General features: G+C 37.8%; 1 pseudogene; it reads left to right on the forward strand.

Annotated features, from left to right (window-relative positions):
* Nucleotides 1-3,797: 3,797 nt before the first annotated feature.
* On the forward strand, nucleotides 3,798-4,212 carry LOC114674318 (large ribosomal subunit protein eL33 pseudogene; annotated as a pseudogene).
* Nucleotides 4,213-5,333: the final 1,121 nt, after the last annotated feature.

Here is a 5,333-nt window from a genome sequence, read left to right on the forward strand (position 1 = left end):
TCTGCCTTACGGGTTCAAGTGATTCTCCTGCCTCAGCCTCCCATGTAGCTGGGATTACAGGCATGCACCACCATACCCAGCTAATTTTGTACTTTTAGTAGAGATAGGATTTCTCCATGTTGGTCAGCCTTGTCTTGAACTCCCAAACTCAGGTGATCCACCCACCTCAGCCTTGCAAAGTGCTAGGATTACATGTGTGAGCCACTGCACCCGGCCCACGACATTAACTTTAAAGATCTTTCTACAAAAGAACAAGCAAACACTGATAGTCAAAATGCTTAATGGTAAATTCTACCAAACACTTAATGGAAAATTAATACCAATTTTTCACAAGCCCTCCTCAAATATAGAAAAGAAGTAAATAATGCCAGGCAGTGACCCATGCCTGTAATCTCAGCAATTTGGTAGGTTGAAATGGGCAGATCACTTGAGGGCACAGGTTCGAGACTAGCCTGGCCAACATGGTGAAAACCCATCTCTACTAAAAATACAAAAATTAGCTAGGCATGGTAAGGCATGCCTTTAATTCCACGTACTCAAGAGGCTGAGAAGAGAGAATTGCTTGAACCTGGGGGTTGGAGGTTGCAGTGAGCCGAGATCACACCAGTGCATTATAGCCTAGGTAACAGAGCAAGATTATGTCTCAAAAAAAAAAAAAAAAAAACCACAAAAAACAATTTTGTTTAAAAAAAAAAGTAGAGGCTGGGCGCGGTGGCTCAAGCCTGTAATCCCAGCACTTTGGGAGGCCGAGACGGGCGGATCACGAGGTCGGGAGATCGAGACCATCCTGGCTAACACGGTGAAACCCCGTCTCTACTAAAAAGTACAAAAAACTAGCCGGGCGAGGTGGCGGGCGCCTGTAGTCCCAGCTACTCGGGAGGCTGAGGCAGGAGAATGGCGTGAACCCGGGAGGCGGAGCTTGCAGTGAGCTGAGATCCGGCCACTGCACTCCAGCCTGGGCGACAGAGTGAGACTCCGTCTCAAAAAAAAAAAAAAAAAAAAAAGTAGAGAAAAAGGGCAGTTTTCTAATAACTTGATTAAGGCAAGTATTATTATTGTTGTTGTTGTTGTATTTGAGACAGAGTTTTGCTCTTGCTGCCCAGGCTGGAGTGCAATGGCACAATCTCAGCTCACTGCAACCTCTGCCTCCCAAGTCTCCTGCCTGAGCGATTCTCCTGCCTCAGCCTCCAGAATAGCTGGGATTACAGGCATGTGCCACCATGCCCAGCTAATTTTGTATTTTTAGTAGAGACAGGGTTTCTCCATGTTGGTCAGGCTGGTCTCAAACTCCTGACCTCAGGTGATCCACCTGCCTCAACCTCCTAAAGTGCTGGGATTACAGGCATGAGGCACTGCACCTGGCGGGGCCAGTATTATTATACCAAAATCAGAATAAGGCATCATATGTAAAGAATTACCTGGATAATTATCCCTGATGAATACTCAAAAAGAACTAGCAAATTGAATCCAGCAATATATAACAATAATTACATACTACAACCAAAGAAACTATTTCACAAATGCCATGTTTACTTAACATTCAAAAATAAATCAATACAATACACAATATTAATAGAATAAAGAAAACAAAACAGTCTTTCAATAGACATGGGAAAGCCTGTAATGAATACAACACTCATTCATTATAAAACCCTTAACAACTAAGAAACTATCCAGAACTGCTAAGGAGCACTTATAGAGAAATCTCCAGCTAATGTTTTACTTAATATTGAACGACTGGCCTTCGTGATAGCTCAGGCGTGTAATCCCAGCACTTTGGGAGGCCAAGGCGGGTGGATCACCTGAGGTCAGGACTTCGAGGCCAGCCTGACCAACATGATGAAACCCTTTCTCTATTAGTAATACAAAAATTAGCCAGGCATTGTGGTGCACGCCTGTAATCCCCATACTCAGGAGGCTGAGGCAGGAGAATTGCTTAAATCCAGCAGGTGGAGGTTGCAGTGAGCCGGGATCGCGCCATTGCACTCCATCCTGGGCAACAAGAGTGAAACTTCATCTCATAATTATATATATATACACAAATATATATATATACACACACATATATATATATATGTGGAAAGACTGGATGTTTATCTATAACTGCAAATGAGACAAGAATGTCCACTTTGACCACTTTATTCAACTCAAGCTGATAGTATTACCCTGAACTCATTTTTATTGCAAGTTTCATAAGCTTCTATATAAAAAGCTGTAAGAAATTAACTAAAATCCAGTAGAACGAGTTCAGTGAAATCAAAAGATACAAGATTAAGATACAAAATTAAATCACACTTAACTAAAATCCAGTAGAATGAGTTCAGTGAGATCAAAAGATACAAGATTAAGATACAAAATTAAATCACACTTAACTAAAATCCAGTAGAATGAGTTCAGTGAGATCAAAAGATACAAGATTAAGATACAAAATTAAATCACACTTTTACATACCAGTTATATGTAATCTAAAAAGTTTTAAATTCCACTCATTATGTCATCAGAAGATAACAGGAATAAACTTAACAAAAAAGTGCAAATCTTTTATACTGGAAAAAAAGTCATAAAAAAATTAAAATAATAAAGCCAATAAAACTGAAAGTAAAACAACATCCAATGTTCAAATATGTAATATTAGTAATTTCACATTACTTCTCAAATTGACCTAGAAATTTATGCAATTCTTTGAAATTCTGAACTGTAGTTTTATAAAAGTCGACCATCTCACCTTAAATGTTATATGAAAATGCAAAGGAAACTGAATACCAGAACAATATTGAAAAAACCTAAAATTTGATGGCTCACACTTTTCTTTTTGGTTGTTGTTGTTTTTTTCATTTTAGTTTAGTTTTTCTTGAGACGGAGTTTTGTGCTTGTCACCCAGGTTGGAGTGCAGTGGCGTGAACCTGACTCACTGCAACCTCTGCCTCCTGGATTCAAGCAGTTTTCCTGCCTCAGCCTCCTGAGCAGATGGGATTGCAGGCATGCGCCACCATGCCTGGCTAATTTTGTATTTTTAGTAGAGATGAGGTTTCTCCATGTTGGTCAGGCCGGTCTCAAACTCCTCACCTCAGGTGATCTGCCCACCTCAGCCTCCCAAATTGCTGAGATTACAGGTGTGAGCTACTGCACCCAGCCTGTTTCACACTTTTCAATAACAATTCTCACTACAAAGTTACAGTATTCAAGAAAATTTGCTAGTAGCATAAAGATATATTCATGTAATTCAATGAACTTGATTTTAAAATGTGGAAATATGATCTTATATTTATGGTAAATAGATTTTGATAAAGATGTCTAGAAATTTCCATGAGGACAGAACAGTCTTTTCAACAAATATTGTTGGGAAAATTAGGTATTCACAGGCAAAAAAAAGAAACTTGGATCCCTAAAATCACAAAAACATACCTAAAATTGACCATATACCTAAATGTATAAGCCAAAACTATATAATTCTCAGAAAAAGACTGGAGTAAATTCCAGATTACATAATGATTTTTATGTTTTGTACCAAAAGCACCATCAAGAAAAGGAAAAACGATGAATTGTATTTTCTCAAAGTTAAAAGCTTTCATTCCTCAGACAACACCATAAAAAATAAAGAGAAAAGTCACTGAGAGAAAATATTTGAAATTATATATCTGATTTAGACTACTACCCAGAATATGTAGAGACATCTTACAAAGTCAATAATAAATGGGACAATTGATATATTTGAAAATTATGCAAAGAACTTGAACAAAAAATTTCTACAAAGAATATATACAAATTGTCAATCAACATAAAAATATGTGAAAATGCTCTTCCCGCCATCTTGGCTCCTGTGGAGGCCTGCTGGGAACGGGACTTCTAAAAGGAACTATGTCTGGAAGGCTGTGGTCCAAGGTCATTTTTGCCGGCTATAAGCGGGGTCTCCGGAACCACAGGGAGCACACAACTCTTCTTAAAATTCAAGGTGTTTATGTCCGAGATGAAACAGAATTCTATTTGGGCAAGAGATGCGCTTATACAAAGCAAAGGACGACACAGTGACTCCAGGCGGCAAACCAAATAAAACCAGAGTCATCTGGGGAAAGGTAATTCGGGCCCATGGAAACAGTGGCATGGTTCCTGCCAAATTCCGAAGCAATCTTCCTTCTAAGGCCATTGGACACAGAATCCGAGTGATGCTGTACCCCTCAAGGATTTAAACTAACGAAAAATCAGTAAATAAACGTGTATTTGTGCTCTTGGAAAAAAAAAATGTGAAAATATTTTTAATTATTAGGAAAATGCAAATCAAAACCTCAATGAGATAATTAACACTTATTAGAATAGCTATGACAAAAAGACAATAACAAGGATTGTCTAAGACATAAAGAATATGGAAAACTCATAAATTGTATGTGAGAGTGTAAAAACCAGCCACTTTTTAAAACAATTTGACAAATTTTCAAAATATCATAAATAGAATCATCGTATGACCCAGAAATTCCACTCACTCATAAGTACTCAAAAAAAATAAAAATAAAAACCTATTGTTACACAAAAAATCATACACAAATGATCATATCAGCAGTATTTCTAATAGCCTAAAGACAGTACAACCCAAATAGTCATCAAACAATATAATAAAAAACAATAGGTGGTATGTTCATGCAATAGAATCCCATTTGTCAACCAAAGGAAATGAAGTAATGATACCTGCTGAAATAGGATACAGCCTCAAAACCGTCAATGTAAGTGAAAGAAACCAGACCCAAAAGACCAGATAATTTATAATTTTACATAAAACAAATTTCAATAAAAATACCATATATGAAGACAGAAGACAGATTAATAATTTTCTAGGGCAAAGATAATAAAGAGGGGTAAATACAGGTAGGAAATTCTTTTCCAGAGTGTGAGAAATATTTCAAAATTAGATTGTGACTATGGTACTCTGTAAGTCTACTTTAAAAACCTGGAATTGTACATTTATAACCTGTGATTTTTATATTATATAAATTATATCCCAATAGAGACCTTCAAAAGTAAATATGCCAAAAAATAGTGTGTACTATTGACTTTAAGAAACCCAAGTGAGAGGCTCTGAAGACCAAACCTATTTAAAGTGCACCTCAATGAAGATTAAAGAAAGAAGAGAAGGTGAGCACAGTGGCTCATGCCTGTAATCCCAGCACTTTGGGAGACCGAGGTGGGTGGATCACAAAGTCGGGAGTTCGAGACCAGCCTGGCCAACATAGTGAAACGCTGTCTCTACTAAAAATGCAAAAAATTAGCCAGGCATGGAGGTGGGCAACTCCAATTCCAGCAATTCGGGAGACTGGGGCAGGAGAACTCTTGAAGCAGGTAGG

The sequence above is a fragment of the Macaca mulatta genome, chromosome 20, assembly GCF_049350105.2.
Source record: "Macaca mulatta isolate MMU2019108-1 chromosome 20, T2T-MMU8v2.0, whole genome shotgun sequence".
NCBI lineage: Eukaryota > Metazoa > Chordata > Mammalia > Primates > Cercopithecidae > Macaca > Macaca mulatta.